The sequence below is a fragment of the Acomys russatus genome, chromosome 7 (genome assembly GCF_903995435.1).
Source record: "Acomys russatus chromosome 7, mAcoRus1.1, whole genome shotgun sequence".
Classification (NCBI taxonomy): Eukaryota; Metazoa; Chordata; class Mammalia; order Rodentia; family Muridae; genus Acomys; species Acomys russatus.
This window is the reverse complement of record NC_067143.1, coordinates 27,654,156-27,678,978: the sequence shown is the minus strand read 5'-3', so window position 1 is coordinate 27,678,978 and position 24,823 is coordinate 27,654,156. Positions and strand designations below refer to the sequence as shown.

Sequence of the window (24,823 nt, the reverse complement as noted above, 5' to 3'; positions counted from 1 at the left end):
CAAAAATTAAAAAAAAAAAAGGAAGAAGAGGGGAAAAAGGAGGAGGAGAAGGAGGAGGATGAGGAGAAAGAGCATGAGGAGGAGGGAGAGGAGGGGGAGGAGGAGGAGGACAGAAAGATCTCCATATTTGTGGGTTGGTGGGATTACCCAAAGGCAATCTATAGATTCTGTTGCAAGGCCCATCATTTCTTCACAGTTCTTAAAAGGACTAATTCTCAACTTCATATGGAAAAAAGAGAAAACCCAGGGTAGTTAAAACAATCCTTAGCAATAACAAAACTACTAGAATTCTCACCATTCCTGGTTTTAAGTTGTACTATAAAACTATAGCAATAAAAATCGCATGGTATTGGCACAAAAACAGATATGTTGATTAATGGAATGGAATTGAAGACCCTGACATCAATCCACACACATATAAAAACCTGTATTTTGATAAAGAAACTAGAAATGCGCTCTGGGGATAAAAAGACAACCTCTTTAAATTATATGAAGGCAATACTAGTGAAGTCTCCAAACATTAAGGGAGACAGAGTCCCAGCTTATCTTCTCTTTTCACTAAATTAGGTTTCAAGTACCAGGACTAGCTTATATCTAATTGAATTGTTGGCCAAAAGGGTTCCATGAAAAATCCCCAGACAACCTAGGCTATTTCCATGACAGTAAGCAGCTCTCCACAAACTGACAGCTAGGCCTCTATTGCGGAAGACAACGCCTACACTACTCATTGAACAGGGAGTAGTAGAATTGGAGCCTCCACTGAGCCTTCATCTCCCCCCATCTTCTAGTGTCTTTGGTATGGGCGGGTCCTCTGAAGGCTGCCAAAAGATAAACATAACCACTAACCCAGCCATGAGAAATCTGAGCAACAATCTGTCCTCCCCTCAAAATATGTTAGAGCAATGGTGGCAGAAAACTTATGGGAGTAACAGTGATTTGACTTAAGACAAGATGGAACTCATAGCCGACACTGCTTGGGTGACCATGAACCAGAGACTACATAGTCCAGAGTCCTAAGGTAAAACCAAATACTTCTAGTTACTAACATAAGTAACAAAAAATAACTCCTAATGACCTTCTGCTATATTCATATATCAGTTCTTTAACCAGCCATCCTCAGAGAGGCTTCCCCCCGCGGAGCAGAGGGGAAGAAATACAGAGATCCACTGAGAAATCTTGGAACACACAGCTCTAAGGAGGACGTCTCCATCAAATCCCAGCCCTCAGCACCAGGGAACATCACAGAAGTAGAGGTCAAGGAGGGTGGAAGGCAGAATGGAGGACACCAGGGGAACAAGGCCCTCTAAATCAACTGAACAATACTTATATGAACTCACAGTGACTGAAGCGTCACACACAGGATCAACAGGGGTATGCCCTAGGTCTTCTGCATATATATTATGGCCTTCAGTTCACTATTTTTTTTTATGAGATGCCTGAGTGTGCAAAGTAGTGGTTCTCTGATACTTGTGCCTTTTCTTGGGACTCTTCATTCTTTTGGGTTGTCTTGTTCAGCCTCAATGTTGATGGGTTTTGACTATCTCATTATATTTTATTTTGCTGTTGAAAATAATCTTAAGATTTTATTATAATTATATCGCTTCTCCCTTCCCTTTCTCCCCTCCAAACCCTCTCATTGCTCTCTTTCAAATTCATGGCCTCTTGTTTCATGTTCATCAATTATTGTTACACAGGGGTGAATGCAAGGGTGTATGCATGCGTGTGTGTGTGTGTGTGTGTGTGTGTGTGTGTGTGTGTGTGTGTGTGTGTGTGAGAGAGAGGGGGGGGAGAGAGAGAGAGAGACAGACAGACAGACAGACAGACGGACAGACACAGACACAGACACAGACACAGAGGAATTTCTAGCTTTTGGTTTTTTGAGACAAGATCTCACAATGTGGGTATCTCTAGATGCTTTTGGTACTACCTATATAAAACAGGCTGGCCCTAAACTCACAGAGATCTGCCACTGTTTGCCTCTTGAGTGCTGGGATTAAAGGTTGTGCCACCATTCTCAGCTCTGGAATGTTGTTATACAAACAGAATGGCTTTGATACTAAAACTTAAAATATGTCACCAGGTAAGAAAAGACCGTGGTGTAATAAAGTTTAGGATCTCATCCAGACATGGGGCATGGGATCTAGAACGGAGACTCCTGTGACATTTGGTTTGCTGAAAGCAGTTACTATATTTGTTTTCAAGCAGATAATTAAAATTTTTATTGTTTAAAATTAAAATTGTCACATGGCAGTCTAGTAATCAGCGAACACTTCCTAATCACACCACAAAGCTAGAAATTATGAAAAAAAAATTGCTGGACCTGACTATATAAAACTGAAGTTGTAATTGTAAAAGAAAACTCACCGTAGAGAAAGATAAAAGGCCCTGAAATATCAAGTCAAAGGACTCTTTTGACTTTGTCAGGGGAAGATTAAGACCTTAGCTTTCATGAAAAAGTGGAGCCAAGGACTTGAAGTTATATATTGTATTAAAACATACAAATGTTCAACAAGTACATGAAACGGAAATATGTTCAATAATAACGAAAGTAGTAATACAGGCACAATCAAATGGAATTAGAAACTTAGGTAGTGGTGTTGCTGGCCATGCTGTTTTTGTTTATTCTCTAAACTATGAGCTGCCTGATCTTGTCTTTGACCTCAGAGTTCACTCATCTCTGCAAGATTTGCTGTAAGGATGGAATGAGTTTGGTTGGTTCTTCACATAGTGTTTACATTTTTTTACTCACCCCAACACTGAGGACTTACTAATATCTACTGTTGGTATAAGTCAAAATATTATATATATATATATATATATATATATATATATATATATATATATATATATTAGGTGTTGAAAATAGTTGTGCACTTATTCTGAGTTACTAAATCACTTATTCACTTAATCGTTATTTGCTGTGTACCACTTCGATGGAAGGGGCTACTATAGATACCAAGCTGTTACTAGGGAAGGAAACACGTCAAAATGCCCGATCCCATGGTGCTGATGGTCTAATGGGCAGTAACTAATGTAATATGTAACAGAACATCAGAGAGCTGAGAACATTCCAGAGAATAAGAAAGGGTGGTAGCAGCCACAACTTGAGACAAAACAAGGTAGTAAGTTGCAGTTAGACTGTTAGGTATCCAATGAAGACTGTGGTCACAGGAGATGAGGATAATGTACAGTATGTTGCCAGAAGTCAAAGAAATACTTTCAAATGCTTCCCCCACACACAAGGAAATGTTTGAGAAAACAGGTGTGTCAACTCTAATGTACACATATATGGAAACATATAGTACCTTTGTACATATAAAATTTTATGTGCTAATTAAAAGATTTTAAGTTAAAATTGATATGAGAACATCTTACAAAAAATAAAACATTTGATAATAAGTCTAAGGAAAATCCCAAGACAACCCCAACAGTGGGAAAAGCCTTCCAGGCACTCCCAGGCACAAACCAGCATCAGATGTAGTTAAGGAAAGTATGGACACTTTGTCAGAAGTCCAGTGAGCAAGGCTCAGAAAACAAGAGATGACACTGGAGAAGTAACCAGGCTCTACATTATTTAGGTAGAGGACAGGGGATGGGCTTTGACGTTTTTTATTGGAAGTACTGTGAGAAGCCCTAGAAAGTGCTGGTAAATGTTTAAAACATGCCTTTTCAGAGGCAAAGAAAAATGACACGTGTGACACTTTTCAGTTCTTATGGTTCTAGATTCTCACCAAGGCTGATTTCTTAATGCTGACATAAAGCCTTAAAGGTGGTGTTAGCAAGGCACATGTCTATGCTCTCAAGTCATACACACAACGACCATGAGAAAGAACGGGGACTTAAGAGCCTTTTTAAAGGATCGTAATGGAACAGATTGGAGCATAGACTCTAAGAAAATAAAAACCGAAGCAGAGAGGCCAAGCAAACAGTGTGTTGCAATCATAAAGCACGTGAACAAAAGTACTTCAGACCAGGATAGTAACATCCCAGAATGATAAAATGCTTGAAGTGTTTATAAGGACCAAGCTCTGCTTTCAGTCTTATTAACTTGACACATTCAGTATCCCTGTAAATAAATACTTAAATCTATTATGTAAATGAGCACACCGAAATGCAGAGAAATGAAGTACCTGCCTTGAAGGTAAAAGAAACAAAAGAGATTCAGTCTCAAGATTTTTGGTTGGCTGTACTATTCTGCCCCTTAGGTGTGGAGTGCTCAGAATCAATATGGACTCTTTAGGCAAGGCCAGTAGACTGTTCTAGAAGATTACATAAGCATTTGGTAGTTAAATTTAGCTTTTATTGCAGTCATATGTACACATAAAATCTTATATCCAACTATGTATTCCTGAACTTCAGCCTGTGGTGGTAACACTATACTATAATTTAGTCCAGTTATATGAACTAAATAATAGTAATAAATATATATTATTGCCATTATATATAAACCAAATACGTATATCTTACCAAATATATGGTAATAATATATGATTAATTTTGAATATGCATCATATCTAAAGAAACCACAGTCATTTTCCTAATAGATGAACAAAATAGCTACTCTTCGATTTAACATTCTAGGAGCAAGTAACTGTGTTTTCAATTTTTCTTGACCTCAAGATAATACCAAACTTCCTAAATAGAAGTCTTGAATATGACTTCATATTAGAAACATTCTGATTTAGAATTTCTAAAGATGACCTAGATTTTAATTTTCAAGGTTCCTTTGCAGACAGATCACATGGGCTGCTACTAAGCTCCATTTTGATTGGTAGATTTGGGAGATAAGACTTGGCTAGAGTAGGAACATAGAGCAGTGGTTAAAAGTGCAGTGATTAAAACTGGACAAAGTTGGTGAACAGTGCCATGTGTGTGCCTTAAAAAGTGACACACAGGAAAGGGGGAGCACCTTCTATGAAACTGCTGTGTACTGATAGGGGGTGAGGGTCTGTGGGACTGGAGCGGGGCATTTCCTGTCTCTACTGGCTCTCTCTAGCCACACAGATGGGACAGACAGTCTACACTGGAAGCTCCACTTCCTGCCTAAACAGAATGTGGGATATTTGGAGCTGATAGTCTATAATCCTATTGTTGAAAGCCATAAAGATATGAGCAGGAAATAATGAAGGAGAGATGACAGAAGCCCGACATCCATAATGGATGAGACAGTTGAGGCAACAGGACACTGGCTCGAAACACAAGAGGTAGATTAAAGGAGATAAGCAGATGAAAAAGGCAGGCTGAGATCTGACTCTAAATTCTTGGAAGGTTCCGTGCATCCAGGAGGCTATACCTGCTTAGGAGAAACCAGGGAGGGCCCTGCAAAGTTACTCACTCCTGGCTAAATATAAAGACTTAAAGAGGGAGAGAATAGAAAGCATGGCAAACATTCAAGCCTACTGAAGTTGGAAAGCATGTCACAGTGTGGCCCCAATTCTCTCTGTCACAGGTCCTCACATTCTTGTAGGAGTCCGTGCATGCCTGGCTGTAATCAGAACCTACGAATGACTTGTAACTAACGGAACATTGTACAGGTGATGGAATACCGCTTTCTTGGTTATGTTGCATACTATTTTAATGTCTGCCTTGCCTTCTGGCTTTGGCAACACAAGCTTCTGTGTCATCCACTGCTTTATACCGAGGCCCATGTAATAAAGAAGAAAGGCCACCCTCCAGTTTATTATATTCAGCAATAACATGAATCCTCAAATCCAGTAACTCAAAAGAACTCAGATCTGCCAAAAATAATGTCAACTTTGAAATGCACTTTTCTGCAGGTGAAATTTGAGAGGATTCTGAGTGCTCAAGTCAACATCCATCTCATCTTTATGAATCCCTGAAGCAGGCAATACAGCTAAGCTATGCCCAAATTCTGACTCATAGGACCAGTAAGATAAGAAGTAAGTGTTATGAACCTAAATGTTTGCATTGACAATATAATACAGCAATAGACAGGAATGCACAAATCAATGCAAAAAGGTAGATTTAACGGATGAAAGTATTTAAGGACAACTTCCAACTAGTCACTGGTTGCTAAACTAGCCATAACAATCCAAGGAAAATTCCTAAAGCCTAGCCTTAAAAGTAAAATAGTATAATAAAAATATATTATGAGAAACTTCAGAGGCTACACATTATAAATAAACACACAGACATACTCTCTCCATATATATATATATATATATATATATATATATATATATATATATATATATATATGGAATTAGTTCAAATAATCAATAAAATAAGCAAACAAGAGAATTTAAGCAGACTATGTGGGACAGAACACAGGGGGACAGAGACAAATAATCTGAAGCTGTTGCACTTAATTATCAATAATATTCAGTTACCAACAAAATTATGACACACTGAAAAATAGGAATCTCTGATCCATCAAGAAACTTAGTCACCACAGGCACCTAGATGTTGGACTTGCTAGACAAACATTTTAAAGTTGTTACTATAAATATGTGCAATGCTAACAGGAAAATGTGCCTAAAGAATCAGGGGAGAGTGTGCTGGCAAGAAATATGAATCAACAAAGAGATCCACACTATAGAAAATGAAAAGACGCACCATAATTGTGACAACAGAATCCAAAAATCTTCTAAAAGGGAAGAACTTATCAGGAAACGTGAAGGTAGAACGGTAGGTAGGGTTTTCCTCACACGCTTTATACATCCGCTAACTTGTTCTGAGTAGGACTCTGTTTGTTACTTTATTCATTGATGGAACCAAATCCCTGACAAGAAGCAACTTAAGCAAAGAAAAGCTTATTTTGGCTCATAGTTTGTGGGGATACAGGCCATCATGGCAGAAGGTTTGGCAGCAGGAGTATGAGGTGGCTGCCCGTGCCCACAGCTGTCTGGAAGCACAGTGGACAGGAAGTACCATCAAGCTATCAAATTGCAAGGAAACTTCTTATGACCAACCTCCTCAGGTGCGGGTCCACCTTCTAAAGGTTCCTCAGCCTTCAGCACAGTACTGCCAGCTAGGTGTCAAGTGTTCAAACCTGAAGAATATCCATCCTGAAGAAGAGAGAGTAGAAATGTAAACAAGCCAACAATTAAATAAATAAGAAAGCAAAACTTTGACAATCTGGTGTAACAATGAAGATTCAACGATTCTAACATGCCAAGAGGAAAATGAATAGTACAAAAAATGTGAAATGTTAAACAATATAGTCCACATGTGTTCAAGCTACTTTTGAATATTTTAAGTGAACCTGGGTATAGTTTACTTATGACACTGATTCTATTTTCCTCATCAGTTCCTTAAAACGTACTTATCTGTGTCGTCCTTTAGTAAAGGGACAAATTCTATTCTCCCATAACAGCAAATTATTCTTGATCTCTTAATTAATTCAACCTGGCTTTTCAATAAATGCTAAATAGCTGCTTCTAATCAGATTCATGCTAGTGAATCGTGAATTAATTATATTCATTGAGGCACTAGGGATGAAAATGCAGGCGCACAGACGTGAGTACGCACTTTCGGCAAGAGGCTATCACAACTGTAATGAATCTTCCTGGTGGGCAGCATCCCGCTCAGGAAGTCTGCTCAGTGCCGTCCGAGCATGAAGAACATAACCAGAAATTTGCTGAAAAATATAAATATAAATAAAAAACAACTGAAAATTAATCAACTCAATTCCTCTGAAGTGTTACCTGATCTTTTACTAATGAAAAATGCATAAATCCCCCAAAAGTCCAGATTGATGATTACATTGTATAAATTACAAAATACTTTGTATGTTTTCTTATGGTCAAAGTTTTATTTCTAGGGTCTAGCAGTATGGCTCAGCAGGTAAAGGTGCTCTTTGCCAAGACTGATTACCTGAGTTTGATCACCCACACTGTAGAAGGAGAACCCCACAAATTGTTCTCTGAGCTCAACACCCAAGCCATGCCACACACACGAAGTTAAAAAATTAAACATAATGAAACATTCTAAAAATATCCCTTAAAAAAAAAATATATATATATATATATACATATACTAGAATTGAAGCTAAGAGAGTTCACCTGGGAAGATAGTTTTGCTTTGAGTCAAAACATTTATCCAACGTTATTGTGCATCAAATTAGTTATTTTTAATAGCCCTCAGGTTGAGCAGCTGGACAGTTTGCAGACTGTAATAACATGGTCTACTTACCTTAAAAGAGTTTGACGATGAATCTGTGCATATACAGAAGGTCCTCCCATATCCTCCTTTAATAATTCATTGTTATAATAGTTCCAACAAAAGCTTTTGTACGTGACTGGAAAGGAAGTACAGGGGCATGGAGATAGACCACTTCCATTCCATGCCATTAAGACTGGCTGACAGCTTTTAGAACAGAAAGAAGGTGTATTTCATGGCTGTAGATGAGAAAGAAAAAAGCTGACCTTCACTCCAGGTAGACACATTTATATGATTTTTCTTCTGTGCCATAAAAATCAATGAACACATCTGTCTGCTTCAATACATTATTATGAGGAGGTGTGACAAAAACTGATTTATTTCACTGTATATATCAAGACTATGTTGATCAGAATGAGGTAGAATATTAAGGATTAAACTATTATTGATCTTCCAGAATTTGTGTGAGCGATCCAACTAAAAGAAAATGAAAGGCAGATGATACCTGACTTCTTTTATCAGTGCCGTTTATAGTGTTTTAATTGATTAAATAAATTTGTTACATGTAGTTGGTAACAAGGTATATTTCAAACATACATAGCATGCAGACTTGAGATCAAAACCAGTTCTCTTTCAATTGAGTAAATGTTATGAAATTTTTCTAAATAAATAAGGATAGCTAGTGTGGGCCAAAGTTTGGTTCTATGAATTTGACTGAATAACAAGAACAGTTTTTTTTTTTTTTTTTTTTTTTTTTTAGAATTTATAGTCATTAGGATCTCTATGACAGAATAAAGGAAAAACATTCAACAAGACTTGTTGTTGGACTTAAGATGGAGAGGCATTCCTTTCCCACTGGGGAACTGACCTACCGCCCAACACCTTAGCCATGCTACCACAAATATAGCCAGACTTCCCCTCTGCAATATGGAAAAGGAAAAGTGGAAAAGCAATGTTTGCAAAATGAATTAGAAGAATTGCCAAAATGGATTTGCTGTGAAGAGACACAATTCAAGAGTAATACATCTTAGAAACCCCATTTCAATGGTCTTAATTTAAATGTATATCAGAATTACACTAAGAAATTCAAACTCTATAAGCCTAGGATTCAAATCAGAGGTTCTGATTAAATAGGTCTGGAGTAGAGAGAGCCCTGATTTGACTCATGATATCTTGTTTTCTTTATGTTGTGCACAAACAGATAAGCACTGATCAAGATAGAGGAATGACCATCATTGCTTTGAATAATCTCAATGTTGAGATAAATATTTACCACAACTAAGTTCAAGGCACACAAGAGTAGATTGTGCACAAGACATTCCAGATGCCTTCATATTTGTTTCTGGATAGCTTTCTGCCCCAGTTCTGCCCATAATGTGAGTTGGGTTGCTGCCCACCATGGACTGCATCACCTCTAGCCATTGGACTTACCATTCAGAAAGAATGGAGGAGGCCAAGGGCAATGAAAACTAAGCAATAACTCCTCTCACTCTGTCCGAGATGTCAAGCAAACTTGCTGCAGCTGTTGCCTATGCAGCACGCCCCTTTCCACATGCTTTGACTACAGGCACTACTTAACCACTTGATGGCTTGGAGCTAGTAACAGAATGTTGAACTTATTTTGTGTTTTCCTGCCCCCTTGACAATATTGTGGCAATCTCTTTACTAAATTCTCTCAATTGCAATCACTTTGAATATTACAACATGCTTTTCTGCAAAGATTTAACTAAAATCCTGAAGTGTTTCAGACTCCGGCTTTTGTTAGATTAACAATATGTGTAGATTATGGATATAAAAGCCATAATTGTCAATGTAAAAAAATAGCATTTTACTGGCGTGTACAGCATAGGAACATAAAATTTCAAATATATATGGGTTTTTAGAATGTATACTCTACAAATATCTGTTGAATATAAATAAATCATATAAATGACAAAAAAATGTTCCAAGTTCTACCGTCATTGTATTGACTGATGTTTCTGGAAACTTAGAGAGGATGCATTGCATAAATGTTCAACTTTTATCTGCATTACAAAATGCACATGTAATTGGAAATCTCCCTTGTGGCCCATATGCAAGGCTGCATTGAATAGCAGAGTTTGCTTTTCCATTCCTAGTGTTTGACATAGTGAAGACCTTTGCTCTTCCCATGGAGCTGGGGGTCTCCCTAAGTAACCACTGCATGGTTTTCTGCTCAGAGGCGCCAATATTTGTTCCCTCATGCAGATAGTAAAGGACAACGCCTCCTCACTTGTCTTTAGATTCTTTTGTTCTGACAAGTTTTGGCACCCATCTGGCTGCACTGGGCACGTTGTGGCATGGATTTATAGAGAAACCCAGAGATGCTTTTCCTGGCATCCCAGTATGCCTTCACTGTTTAGAATGAGGCATGGGACTAGCTTGTGGCTGGTGATGACATCATAGTATGTCCTATGGAGTAGATACTGCCCAGGTCATTTAAGAGCTACCTCTCCATTGTGTAATCCAACCCCACTCTGGTTGGTTTAGTGTTTCTCAAAGGAGAATGTACACTCACATACCCAAAACAGAAAAAGGAAACTTTCTGGAGGTAAATGTAAGAAGACTTACACACTTCTTACAGTTTTAAGAAACTGATTTGGCAAAGCTTTCTGCTAAATCCTTTAAGAAGTCTAGCGATGGGGGAAAAAATCTGCTTAACTCTGCCTGTGCCAGCCTTTTCAACACTTTTTTTTTCTGATATCCTTTTTCATAGGTATTTTTTATTAACATTCTAAAAATACATTCTAGGAAGTGGTAGGATTTGGTTATGGTAATGAGGCACAAGAAACAGTCAAACAGATGCCTCCTAGAGCTAAGCTGCTAGGCTGCTAAGTTGAGTAACTTCTTAGTTCAACCCCTTGTGAACTAAGGGAGCTTGTCTGTCCTTGATGACACTTCTATCTCAGAAACCAGCTCTCCATAGGCTGCTGCACAGCGATGCTTAGCACACCTCTCTAATTCCCTAATGATACTCTGCTATACTCATAGTTCGGTGCCTTGCCCAGTTGTCACTGGAGAGGCTTCCTTCAGCAGCAGATGGGAGCCGGTGTAGGTCTCTATCCTGTCCCTAGAAGATAGGAGAACCCCATGGGAGATGGGGCGGGGGGGAAGGACTGTAGGAATCAGAAGGGATGGAGGATAATACCAGGAAAACATGACCCACTGAATCAGCTAAGGAAGGCTCACATGGGTTCACAGAGACTGAAACGGCAAACACAGGGCTTGCATGGGTCTTCATCAGGTCCTCTGCATTATGTTATGGTTGTTAGCTTGGTGTTCTTGTGAGACTCCTAACAGTGGGAGCAGGTATATCTCTGACTCTTTTAGCTTGATTTTTTTTTTAGTTTTATTTATTATTGTGTACACAATGCTCTGCCTGCATGTGTGCCTGCCCATCAGCAGAGAGCACCAGATCTTATTATAGATGGTTATGAGCCACCATATGGCTGCTGGGGATTGAACTCAAGACCTTTGGAAGAGCAGCCAGTGCTTTTAACCTGCTGAGCCATCTCTCCAGCCCCTTTTAGCCTGATCTTAACACTCTTTTCCTCCTATTGGGTTGCCTTGTCCATCCTCAATATTAGGGCTTTCATGTTGTCTTATTATATCTTATTTGGCCGTGTCTATCTGTCATCTCTTGAAGATCTGCTCTTTTCTGAAGAAGAAACAGATGAGGAGTGGATCTTGGAGAGAGGGGAGGTGTGTGTGTGCGTGTGTGTGTGCAGGCGAGCTAGGAGAAGTGGAGGGAGGGGGAAAATGTGTGCTTGGGATGTATTGTATGATAGAATCTATTTTCAATAAAAAAAAGAAAAGAAAAGTAGCTAATCAAAACAAGGACCATGATTGCAGAGGAGGTGGGATGTAATAAACCCTTACTCAAGCCAGTTGCTTTATTGATTTTGAAAATCAGACATGCCTACAGGAGGGCATGAAGCAGAAGAGCAGCAGCTTGTGAGAATGCACTATACATAAACCACGGAGGACTTGGTGTGAATAATTTATCCGAGAAATCATTTTCTGGAACCACTCTGGGCTTTTCTGCTGAAACTTCCTGTTCTTTCCCTGTGAATGCAATCAAAAGGTCACAGCATAGAGTTTCTTTTTGTGGTAAAGCCTACCCCCTGATGTCAGACACACGGTTGGTATCCAGCATGAGCACTCGGATGCTTAATACCATGTGTGGAGTTCACCCACACAAAGAGAGGGAAGGCTCCATTTCCCAAGCTCGGTGCCTCCTAGGAAGATAAGGCAGGGCACCCATTTGCATTGCCAGGGTTTCTAGAATAGGGAAAAAATGGAAGTGGATGACAGTAGAAAAGGCTGCAGCAATGCTGAGGGCAAATATTTTTATTATAAAAATGTTTAATACTCTCTCAGTTTCCTTTTTTTTACATAATAAAATATTTTATGTAGAATATTGTCTTTCTAGCATGTAGCCATCTAGATAGAATATGAATATACAGACATACAGAAACTATTTAATCTGACAAACAAAACAAAACATAACAAAAATATATTCTTTAAATGTAAAGAAGGCTTTGCTTAACCCAGGCATGTGATCCCAGCCTAAAGCCACTTCCTGGGGACTTCTAATGAATGTGCCCTTTTGCAAAGGCACTACAGATACCAGCGGGAGATCTTGTACCTGCTTCTCTCTTTGTGAACTTCAGCAAAGATGGAGGCTGTATGAACTTTTTTCTTTAACAAGTAAAGCTAAGTAAACCAGAGTATTCTCAAATGTCAGACTCTCAGTGAAGACCATTGAGATTTTGCAAACTCCCATTTTACTGAATGGAAGTATATGCACTACATTTAATGTGTTTTCAAGCAATGCACCCAGCTTGTTTCTGATGGAATTAACCAACTCATCTCTGTATACACTTTTTGAAGCAGGGTATATCCCAGTAACTTCTAGAGTAGAAGGTTCTCTCAGTTTTCTTAATGCCTTAGACATACAAGCGTTAGGTTAAAAAGCTGAAATGCCATTTTCTAACTCAGGATTAATTTCTCAAGGTTTGCTCATTCCTCTGGCATTTTAAATTGTTTTTATCTTCATTCACCCATTCATTTATTCACTCACTCACTCACTTATTCGTGTGTGTGTGTGTGTGTGTGTGTGTGTGTGTGTGTGTGTGCATGTCCCACAGTCTGCATGTGGAAGTTGAAGTGACATTTTCCAGAGTTAGTTCTTTCCTTCCACCCTATGGGCCCTGGTTATTGAACTTAGGTCATAACGCTTGGTGGCAAGTGTCTTTTCCTGCTGAGCCATCTTGCTGACCCCACCAGCATTGTTTTGACAGGCTAGTACAGCAGATAAAGTCCTTTAATAAAGTACATAGCTCTTAAAACTCCACCTTCTTCCAAGAAACTTCTAGAGATGAAGCCCTGTCCTCTGAAGTCACAGGAGACTAAGTTTATTCCTCAAGCATTTCCTTCCCTGCAAAGCGGAATACATCTTATTCACCCCAGTCAGATGAGTCCATAAAAATCAAGATCCAAGACCAAAAGTGGGAATTGTGTAGAAAACAGGTCACACACCACAATCTCAGGCTATCTGGCAGACTTCAGAGATAGCTAGAATTCACACTCACACATGCGTGTGTGTCTGTGTGTGCATTTGTTTGTGTGTGTGTGCATACATGTGTGTTTATGTGTGTCTGTGCATGCGTTTCTGTGTGCTGCCTTGATGATTGATGGCACGTAACAAGATGGACACTTAGTTTGGTGGAGGGTGCAGGAATGAGGAGGGGAGCAATGCCAGAACCTAGGCAGGTCTCAGCGCACACAAAGAGTGATGACTAGAACAGGACAGCATTATACCAAGAAACACAGGGCTTGTGCTCACAGAGCTTTTGTCCAATGGAATGTGCTCAACCACCTGCCGGCTTCTGGCTATGGACAGCTGAAGGAACTGACATCACTGCGGGGCTCAGAGGGTCTAATTTCAGCAGAAGTGACCCTTATAGATCTGCTGTTGTGTTCTGTCCATCCCCCAGGGTGTCCCACTAATACTACTTCTCGGGGAGCACTTCACCTTTCAGATAAAAATGATTCCATTGAGGAGCAAGCAAAATGCTCTTGAGTGGGTTAGGGTTACCATTGGGCAATCCTGTCGTGTGCTCTGAAGCATTTCATCGGCTAACTATGTGGGCTGACCTTCCCTTTAACAAAAGGAGCTAACAGAGTGGATATATGCAATTCATATATGTTAAATACTATATACTACATATTCATTATATATATATTTACTATATATATTTATAAGTAGATTGCATATATATATATATATATATATATATATATATATATATATATATATATATATATATATATATTCCAAATTGATCTTGGGGAAAAGACATATAGAAAACAAATAGAATTTCTATCACATATAGAAAATATGTATCTTTTCTTTCCTTATTCTTAGTTTTTTTAAGGGCTTATTTTTTGTCACCTGAGGCCATGCCTGAACATCATCTTCAGTCCTGTTTTCATTAGGTTTCATAAATGTCCATTGCTCCTAAGAGAGTCATAAGAGACAAGAAAATAAAAAATGGACTTGAAGGGCTAGAAAACAATCCAAAACAAGTGGTCATTTACATGATTTTGCTTTCAGGGCCTGATTGCTGCATGATCCTGCAGCAGTGGCTTACAGTGTTCACGAGTCTGAGAGGCCTGTGTTCCTGTAAGGACGCTGAGTGTGGTCACCTGAGCACAATCCAGTCTCCGCTCTCCATTCCTAAAAGTTCCTTGTAATAACTTCATAAGCCCTTGTTTTTCTCAGCCTGGCAGCTCTCATTTCCTATTTCGCCCAAGAATCAGATGTCCTGAGTTAACCCCCACCCCTACCATGGGAGAAATGTAGGAGTGGGAGCAGGCAGTGAGTCAGGCTGATAAAAAGGCTCTGGCCCTGTGGGAGCATAAGGGACAAAGGCAGTGGAAGAGAAAGACCTAATCTGAATACCAAGTAGCTAGTCGGAGAGGACACAAGTGAAGGACAGCAGCAGGATTGATGACAGATGTGCTCAGAGGGTAGGGAGCAGGGACACGTTTGATTCAGAGGAGCAATGGTGACCGCAGCAGAGTTGGGGTCAACAATAAAACCTGAACACATAGAGTGGCAATGGCTGCTGCGAGAATCAGGGAGAAATGTGTCTTTATAAACAGAGAATGACCTTACAGAAACTGGATTTAAAGACACAGGACGGAATCTCAGAGTTGTTTTGATTTGGATTTTTCTGATGACTAAAGACATTGAGCATTTCTTTAAGTGTTTCTCAGCCATTCGATAGTCTTCTGTTGAGAATTCTGTTTAGTTCCTAGCCCCATTTCTCAATTTGGTTATTTGGTTTGGTGGTGTTTAATTTCTTGAGTTTTTTAATATATTTTGGACATTAGACCTTTGTCAGATGTAGGGTTGGTGAAGATCTTTTCCCAGTCTGTAGGCTGTCGCTTTTTTTCTCTTGACAGTGTCTCCTGCCTTACAGAAGTTTCTTAGCCTCATGAGGTCCCATTTATTAATTGTTGACCTCAGGCCTGGGCTGTTGGTGTTCTGTTCAGGAAGTTGTCTCCTGTGCCAATGTGTTCCAGGCTCTTCCCCACTTTTTCTTCTAACCGATTTAGTGTCTCTGGTTTTATGTTGAGGTCTTTAATCCACTTGGACTTGAGTTTTGTGCATGGTGACAAATATGGGTCCCATTGCATTTTTTTTACATGTAGACATCCAGTTAGACCAGCACCATTTGTTAAAGATGCTATCCTTTTTCCATTGAATGGATTTGGCTTCTTTGTATAAATATCAAGTAACTATGTGTGTGTGGATTCATTTCTGGGTCTTCGATTCTATTCCATTGATCAACCAGGCTATTGTTGTGCCAGTACCATGCTGGTTTAATTACCATTGCTCTATAGCACAGTTTGAGATCAGGAATGGAGATTCCTCCTCAGGATCTTTTATTGTATGGAATTGTTTTAGCTATTCTGGGTTTTTTTTCCATATGAAGTTGAGAATTGAACTTTCAATGTCTTTAAAAATTGTGTAGGTATTTTGATAGGGATTGCATTGAATCTGTAAATTGCTTTTGGTAAGATGGCCATTTTACTATGTTAATTCTCCCGATCCACGGACAAGGGAGATCCCTCCATCTTCTGATGTCATCTTCAATCTCTTTCTTCAGAGATGTAAAATTTTTTCAAACAAGTCCTTCACCTGCATGGTTAGAGTCACCCCTAGATATTTTATATTACTTGTGGCTATTGTGAAGGGTGTAGTTTTCCTAATTTCTTCCTCTGCATGTTTGTTATTTATAAAGGTAGGCTACTGACTTTTTTAAAGTTAATTTTGTATCCAGCCAATCTGCTGAAGGTGTTTATCAGCTGTAGAAGTTCTCTGGTGGAATTTTGGGGATCACTTATGTATACTATCATATCATCTGAAAATAAGGATAATTTGACTTCCTCCTTTCCCATTTAGATCCCCTTGATCTCCTTTTGATGTCTTATTACTCTGGCTAGAACTTCAAAAACTATATTGAAGAGTATGGAGAAAGTGGGCAGCCTTGTCTGTTCCTGATTTTAGAGGAATTTCCTTGAGTATCTCTCCATTTAATTTGATGTTGGCTATTGGCTTGCTGTATATAGCCTTTATTATGTTTAGGTATGTGCCTTGTATTCTCGATCTCTCTAAAACTTTAAACATGAATGGGTGTTGGATTTTGTCAAATGCTTTTTCTGCATCTAAGGAGATAATCGTGGGATTTTTTTTCTTTCAGTTTGTTTATATGGTGGATTACATTGATGGATTTCTGTACATTAAACCATCCCTGCATGCCTGGAATAAAGCCTACCTGGTCATGATGAATGATATCTTTGATATGCTCTTGTAATCATTTTGCAAATATTTTATTGAGTAGTTTTGCATTAATGTTCATAAGAGAAATTAGTCTGAAATTCTCTTTTGATTATGCTCCACTTAACAATTCCTTTACCTCATCACAGTGTTATTAGCTAGAGGCAAAGCCTCAACACTTGCATCTTTGGAGAAGACCAAAACAGAGCTGCCACTGAACAGTGCAGATGAGGTGTAATGGCTACCTATACATAAGATGAGCTGCCTTGCAAGGGAAGAAACCTAAGCTAGAGAAGCCCAACTCTTCCATCTTGGAGAATAAACTGGGAGTGGTGGCACACGCCTTTAATTCCAGCACTTGGGAGGCAGAGGCTAGCGGATTACTGTGAATTCGAGGCCAGCCTGGTCTACAAAGTGAGTCCAGGACAGCCAAGATTAGAACAGTGAAACCTTGTTTCAAAAAACAAAACCAAAAACCAACCAACCAAACAAGCAAACAACAAAAAGAAAACCCTTCCATCTTGGAAATTAGCATTCCTGTCTTTTGATCTAGAAGGGGATATTATCTCTGTGTTCTGAATGCGGCAGGGTTGTTTTGTTTTTCTTGTGGTGTTACATATGTCCTAGGTTAACTTCAAAACTCACTACATCGCTGAGGATGGCCTTGAACTCTTGATCCTCCTGCCTCTATCTTTTAAGAGGAAAAATTACAAGATGTACCATCACATCCCTCTTGCTATACTATCTCTTTCTCACAAATGTATTTGCTAAACCAATATCCTCGAAATTGTTCTATGACATAAAGACAGCCAAATGGCTCATCTCAGGAGATGTACAGGTAGCCACCTCTCAACCATTCTTGTTTCCTAACTTTATATAAGTCATGTCCCTGTTCTTGATTTCATATTTTTAAATAATTAAGATGTTAAATTAGATTGGTTCTAAGATACTTTATAGCGATGAAATTGGGCTAAATATTTTTGAGAATAGTTTTGTAAAGATTTAGTCTTTCAAGGTATAATAATCTCAGAGGGTCATGCTTGCATCCAGGAGTTCAGTGATGATTGTGTTTCTCTCTCTCTCTCTCTCTCTCTCTCTCTCTCTCTCTCTCTCTCTCTCTCTCTCTCTCTCTGTGCAGTAATATCTTATTTCTTTTCCTATCACCCCAATTCAGTTGAAAATGTGTTTTTTAAAAGACACATGAAATAGCTGAGTATTCCATAGTGAAAATGTACATTTACACTATGGAATACTACTCAGCTATTAAAAAGAAGGAATTCCCAAAATTTGTGGACAAATGGATTGATCTAGAAGTTATCATAATGAGTGAGTTCACCCAGAAGCAAAAAGAGACAAACGGTATATACTCACTTATATCAAAACACTAGTCCAAGGGATACGTACCATGAAAATCTTTACTTACCGAGAAAGTGGGTCAGAGGAGAGGACATCCTATTGAGACTTTAGGCGAGAGTAGCATGGAAGAATGGGGAAATAGTAGGACCCACAGGGCCCTGGAAACCTACAAGAAGAACTTTATGACAGGCAGATCTGGATCCTGGGGTCCTCCTCAAACTAAGGCACCAGCCAAGGAGAATATAGGCATTAAACTTCGAAACCCTACCAAGACCTAGCCAACGAACAGGATATTCTCCACCGTTGAGTGGAGAGTGAGATCTGACTCTCACATGAGCTCTGGTGCCCCTTTTCTGACCATGTCCCCTGGATGGGGAGACCTGGTGGCACTCAGAGGAAGGATAGCAAGTTACCAAGAAAAGACTTGATATTCTAAGAGCATATATAAGGGAAGGAGGTCTCCCTCAATCACAGACATAGGGGAGGGGAGAAGGGGATAAGTGGGAGGGAGGGAAGAATAGGAGGAAACAGGGGAAGGGCTAACAATCGAGATGTAATATGAATAAATTAATTAAAAAATAAAAGACACATGAAATAACTTGCAATTTTATCTCCTTTGAAAATTTCTTTACTTTCAATATTTTCTGCTCACTCTTGTGAACTTGTTTTGGGAGTCAAATGGTTTTCTAAAGTAGAACTTTTACAAAGAACAAAAAACAACAACAAAAGAGCCCCACAAAACAGTCCTGCTGATGAGAGAGAGAGAGAGAGAGAGAGAGAGAGAGAGAGAGCGTGCAGGTCATTAGAACTCATGCATCTGCTGCAGTTGCTTTGGGAACCTGCCAATGTTAACCACAAAGTGCTTCTGATGGTGGTGACTCTCAGATACCCCTGCTCTGGGTGGCCACATGAACCTGCTGACAGAGGGCTCTCTAGGGTCACCTTGTAAGTCTGAAATCTCTTCATAAAGTTAAAACTAGCATGCTCCAGCTTCTTTATCTCCTGCAGTTTTAGGGATGAAAATTCACATCTTAGTGCACATCTTTTACCCCTGGCATATCTCCCCTGTGTCAAGGTGAGCGGAAGTCCCCCTAATGGGAGGCAATGAGGCTTCTTGTACTTAGGGCCAGAAGAACTCTGTATTAACTGATTGTACTTGGATGTGAATGAGTGTGTGTGCATGTGTCTGTGTGTGTGTGTCACTGGGTGGTGGCTGGGTACAAGTTCACATGTACGCAGAGGCCTAAGTCAACATCATGTATCCTTCCTCAGGTACAGGGAATCTCACTGGACCAAAGAAACTCATGGACTAGCAGGCTAGCTCTCCAATAATACCAAAGGCTGTGCCTATTTCTGCCCATCAGTGCAGGGAGCAAGCTTGCCCTCTGCACCCAGCTTTCTTTACATGGGTGCCGGGGACTGAAATAAAATATTCTCCCTTCCAGGGAAGATGTTACCCAACTGAGGTATCTTTCTAGCCCAGTAGTTCTTTACCCCTTTGGGGATCAAATGACCATTTCACAAGGCTCACCAAGGCCCATTGGGAAACACAGATTATTTATATTACAACACATAACAGTATCAAAATTACGTTTATGAAGCAGCAATGAATTAATTTTACGGTTGGGGTTACGACATCATAAGGAACTATATTAAAGGGTCGCAGCACTAGGAAGGTTGAGAAGCACAGCTCTGGGTCATTAGCAATCTTTGTTGGAGTTTATATATTGGTCCGCTAGTCGTTCAAGCCTGGTTTTCATCATACAGATGATGTGCGCTCAGCATTTTTATGCCTGCCCTGGTCTTGGCTGTCTTTCTTTTCTGCTTTGTATATTCTTAACAGCAGTGTTTCTGTCGTTTTATCACCCCAGGGGCTGCTGGGTATCAAGCCTGCTAGAACTGATGTATGTGGGCATAGTGCTTTGACCTTCAAGAATCTGCAGAAGACCTTTGGATGGGTTTCTTCCCAGGGCTGTGCAGTTCCTGAGCTACATGACCATACGAGATGACCTTCCTGGCGCTTGGTAAATACATCTAATTTGTCCAAAGACAACAGTGAGCACAGTGTGACTGAGTGCCCCAGTGTCATAGCTACTAGATAAGTGAACTTGGTCCTTGCCAATGAATCTTAGGTTGCAGAACTTCAGGTTTTAGAAGCTACAAACTTTTGTTCAGTGGAACTTAAGTAGGCACACAAGCAAAAGAGAGCAAACTCAAGCCCTTTGTCTATCACGCCTTCCTTTTTTCTCTTCCTTTGTCCTCTCCTGGGATACCCTCCAAAGATCCCCCAAGGCCTCTGAGCACTATTTGGTGGCCACATCTCTCATGGATGAGACTGAGAACTACATATACCAAAGCCCAGCAAAGCTATCTTCCACAATGGCCCCCTTAATGGTTCTTGCTAACTTCTTCTGATATAGTCCTCCCATCTCCAGTCTCCTAGCACCTCTTCATAGATGCTCCCCCATCCAGTTTCTGGCTGCACCACATTCAATTCATTTGATTTGTTGAGTTCCACTGATGCCAAGATCAGTGAGCTTCGTTGCAGCAGCACATCAGTGTCAGTCAGCTTGAGGGTCGCTGAGTTGTCTGGGTATCCTTGGATATGTGCATCTGCAATGCATCCTACATTCTAGCCTTTGATAAGAAGCTAGATTTAAAATCCCTCTGCATTAGTCAGGTTTACAGTACTACAAGCATCATACCAGAGGCAGCTAAGTTCATGCAGAAAAAGAGATCAATTCAGTTCACAGTTTTAGAGGCTAAACATCTAAACGCTTCTGGAGGAGGCTTCATGGCTAATGATGGAAGTCCATGCATGAGAAGGGTCACGTAGTAAGGCAGGACACAGGGAAGCACAAAGCAGGCCTGCTGTTATTCTAACAATCCTCATGAACACTCAAGGGTAGCATGAAACTACTTCACTATAAACTTGTGAAGATAGGACCACCACCACTACCACCACCACCACCACACACACCAACTAGGCTCTAGATGTTCAAATGTTTCTCTTCCTACAAATACATACAGGCACCATGGAGAGCAAATCTCTACTTATACACCACCTTGACACGCACTTGGGAGATACTGACACCATGGCCAAACCACACCAGCCTTCCCTCTCCTATCTCTTATTGATTAGATGTGAATGCGTGTTGTTCAAAGTAAGGCCAGAGTGCATCAGTGTCACGATGCTAAGAGGAAAACTTCTTTACAAATTTACCACACTTAGTGGTGAAGGTGCTGTCATCCCCTTTACCTCTTTAATTTATTTAGTATCCAATCTCAGGCATTTTGCTGCAGAAACAGAAGGCAAGCTAAGATATTATATTGCAAATACTAGTTTATGTCCTATATTCCTTGGTATTACTATAAATAATTGTGTACTAAGTGTTTTTTTAAGTGAAGCTTCTATTAAAATTGACAAAGAAAACTCTGTCTTTTCATGGATGTAATTGACTCTTCTTTCTTCATTGAAATGAGTTTTGAGCACTTCAAAGCCAAGCAAAGAACCGGCCACTTGTGTAACTGGTTTTAAGTTTGAGTTTGTCAGCCCTTCAAGCAAGGTAGGATCCTTTTGTAGGTTTTTGTTTCAAAGAGTGTGTTCTATCAAACTTGTCTAATAATTTATTTTTTAAAGTTTGGTAGAAAGGTGAAGTTTACGCTGTACTAAAACTAAACCATCAGCATTCAATATTTTGTTTTCTTAAAGATCAATCATGTGGCAAGAACTACTTTTATTATCACAGTTTAATTTCACTTAAAAAAATATTGAACTTGAAGGACAATTGTGGTAATACATGCTTTTAATTCCAGTGGTCCAGAAGTAAAGGTAGGGAATTTGGAGAGTCTTGAGTTCTAGAGTTCTATAACTTCTTTTAAAGACTGTCTCTAAATACCTACATACATACATACATACATACATACATACTTGAATTTGAGAATAAATTTGACAGTATTCACTCCTATTCTGATGCCATATGATTTGACTATTCTCAACCCTTAAGCTTTAAAATCCAGAACCTCCTCTTCAGTTGTAGGCTTTGTCACTTGCAGGGCCCACAGATGCTGCTGCAGCGCCCACAGGTGATGCTGTGGTTTGCTTTGGTCTGGCCTGAGCAGGCTTCTACATAAACACCTCTGGAGGGGAACTTCAGAGTGTCTGGTTTGTCCACTTTGACTTCCTCTTGACAAACGCGTTCTCACATTCTTTTCAGAGACAAATATTTTGAAAGTGAAGAGCAGAAGAGGTTACTAAATATTGACTTTCAAAGGTGTGGAGTCATGTGATGCTTTCTCGGGTTACCTCTTATTCATCTATATAAAGAATGATGTTTACTCTTGAACACTCTTCAGGGCTGAGGCGCTGCTGGGCAAAGAAATATGCAGGAAAGAATGTAAACATGGCTGGGACTTGCTTGGTTCTGTTCATGCAAATATGTGTGCTGGATTTAAGCAATAAAAAAAGAAGAAGAAGAAGAAGAAGAAGAAGAAGAAGAAGAAGAAGAAGAAGAAGAAGAAGAAGAGAGAAACAAAATGAGAAATAGGTAAGATTTTTATAAACAATGTCATTAGATCAAAATGAGAAGAGAAAAATAATTCCAAACGTCTTTGACCCAGATTTTCACCCAGACCTGAGATAATTGCTACTGTAGGTTAAGAACACAACATTGTTAAGTGGTCTAAAATAACCAAAAAATATGCCCTCTATAAGCATGAAACCATAGGCCTAGTAAATTATAGTCTTAGTGTCATTTAAGTCAACTAAAAAATAATTTGTAAAGCATCGGCAGCTTAATTTGATTGCTCAGCACTTCTTCCTAAAAGAGGAAAAGAGCAGGCTTCCCAAACCAGATTGCCTCAACTAACCCTACTGAGCGCCTATCCCCAAAGCCCTTCCTGCTCAATTTCTTCTATGACATTGTGTTTATTATGTTGCCTCCCTTGCAGTGTCTGGAGCCTACATTTTATATCTAGTAATAATCTGGGTCTACATTGGCACTGTCCTAATGAAGGCCATGTTATTAAGATATGGACTTTCTAGCTGTGTGACAGCCAACAAATGTCTTCATGTTCCTGAGAAACTGGACTATACACTTTTCACCAGGCTCTGGGCATTTGTGAAGACAGGAAGGATAAGATGGCAAAAGACGTTTACTGGTAAGGAGGTATTCTGCAGGGAAAATCAAAGGGCAACAGAAGAAGAGGATAGATGAAAGTTTACTGCAGATCCAATTTCGTCATTTGCAGCTTTTCTCTGTGGTTTGCTTGTCTATTTAAGGGTTTTTTCCCTCAATGATCTCCTATGTTGACATTGTTTGTACTTTAAAGAATTATGAATTTAACATTTTCAGTATTTGAGATTGCCATTATGTTACCTTAATCTTTACACTTCTCTGCACACCATACTACCTTGGTGCATTTGTTGAGACCTTTTATTTTCCCAGCATTTGTTAAAAGCCTACAGACTGCCTAATAAGAACAGTTCGGTTGTCCTCAAAAGACCTGTATGTGTAAGTAACTATGCTTATGTACATTCTTGACATGGGGGAAATGAGGCTTCTGCCCTAAGGAAGACACACAGAAATAAATGCACTTGAAGTCAAAGACCACACACTTGTCCCCTACTGCTCCGCATTCTGCCATTGCCTTTACTTCACTCTGTATTACTTACATCGTCTCTGTGGATTTTTGGGAGTGCTTGGTGAGAATGTTGTTGCCAAGGTGGTCACTCCATCACGATGGCAATGCAGAAACTTAACACTGTGCCTCATCATCCTATCGTGTCTCCTTGTAGTTATCTTTAAAATAACATTAACACTAATTTCCAGTGATTGTTCCTTGAATATTGGCATATGTTCTAGCTTGTTCCCTATTGCTGTGATAAATACCAGGACCCCCCAAAAAAAAAACTTTAGAAGAAAGGGATTATATTTGGACTCCATGTCTAAGGCATGGTCCACTATTGAGGGAAGTCAAAGGAGGAACTCATGGCATGAACCACTAGGCAGGAACTGAAGTAGAAACCACCATGCAATGCTGCTTACTGGCTTCCAGGACCACTCTCCCAGTGATTACACTCCCCACAGTGAACTCTGCCTCCCAAGTCAATCATCAGTCAATAAATGCCCCCACAGACTTGCCTACAGACCAATCTGACAGAGGCATTTTCCCCACTGAGCCTCCATTTTCCTCAGAAACTATCTAAAGTTAGTAACTAGCCAGGGCAGCACACATACAGAGAAACACAAGTGCGCATGTCTGCTTATTAGCCTGTAAGGTGCTTTCAGTATACAAAAGTCATAGATCAGTTTGTTAGATTTTCAATTTTTTGTTATTTTTGTTTTTCCTTTTTTGTTCGAGACAGGCTCTCTCTGTGTAGCCTTGGCTATCCTAGACTCGCTTTGTAGACTAGGTTGGCCTCAAACTCACAGTGATCTGCCTGCCTCTGCCTCCGAAGTGCTGGGATTAAAGGCA

The 24,823-nt window shown here is 39.7% G+C and overlaps 1 pseudogene; it reads right to left on the bottom strand.

Moving 5' to 3' along the window:
* The window catches only part of LOC127191924 (chemokine-like factor), a 92,188-nt pseudogene that overhangs the window by 24,447 nt on the left and 42,918 nt on the right, over nucleotides 1-24,823 (bottom strand).